Genomic DNA, 952 nt, shown 5'->3' with positions numbered 1-952 from the left:
CTGGGAAACAATCAGCTGGTATTCAGATTTACCTGTTTTCATCTTCAGGCTTTCCATTAACGACCAAACATCCTGCAGCTTTTCACTGTTTGCTCCTAAATTTAAACTTGTCCTGCCGCGCTTCTTTACTGCCGCGCTTCTTTACTGCCCGCTCTGCCGCGCTTCTTTACTGCGCTTCCTTCCAGCGGTGCTATGCCGCGTTTCTTTGCTGCCGCGCTTCTTTGCTGCCGCGCTTCCTTCCAGCGGTGCTCTGCCGCGCTTCTTTACTGCCCGCTCTGCCGCGCTTCTTTACTGCCCGCTCTGCCGCGCTTCTTTACTGCCCGCTCTGCCGCGCTTCTTTACAGCGGTGCTATGCCGCGTTTCTTTCCTGCCGCGCTTCTTTACTGCGCTTCCTTACAGCGGTGCTATGCCGCGTTTCTTTGCTGCCGCGCTTCTTTACTGCGCTTCCTTACAGCGGTGCTATGCCGCGCTCCTTTACTGCCCGCTCCGCCGCGCTCCTTTACTGCCCGCTCCGCCGCGCTCCTTTACTGCCCGCTCCGCCGCGCTCCTTTACTGCCGCGTTCCGCCGCGCTCCTTTACTGCCGCGTTCCGCCGCGCTCCTTTACTGCCGCGCTCCGCCGCGCTCCTTTACTGCCGCGTTCCGCCGCGCTCCTTTACTGCCGCGCTCCTTTACTGCCCGCTCTGCCGCGCTTCTTTACTGCGCTTCCTTCCAGCGGTGCTATGCCGCGTTTCTTTGCTGCCGCGCTTCTTTGCTGCCGCGCTTCCTTCCAGCGGTGCTATGCCGCGTTTCTTTGCTGCCGCGCTTCCTTCCAGCGGTGCTATGCCGCGCTTCTTTGCTGCCGCGCTTCCTTCCAGCGGTGCTATGCCGCGCTTCTTTGCTGCCGCGCTTCCTTCCAGCGGTGCTATGCCGCGCTTCTTTGCTGCCGCGCTTCCTTCCAGCGGTGCTATGCCG

This window comes from Micropterus dolomieu, linkage group LG23, assembly GCF_021292245.1.
Source record: "Micropterus dolomieu isolate WLL.071019.BEF.003 ecotype Adirondacks linkage group LG23, ASM2129224v1, whole genome shotgun sequence".
Lineage (NCBI taxonomy): Eukaryota > Metazoa > Chordata > Actinopteri > Centrarchiformes > Centrarchidae > Micropterus > Micropterus dolomieu.
Note: the sequence above shows the minus strand (reverse complement) of the source record.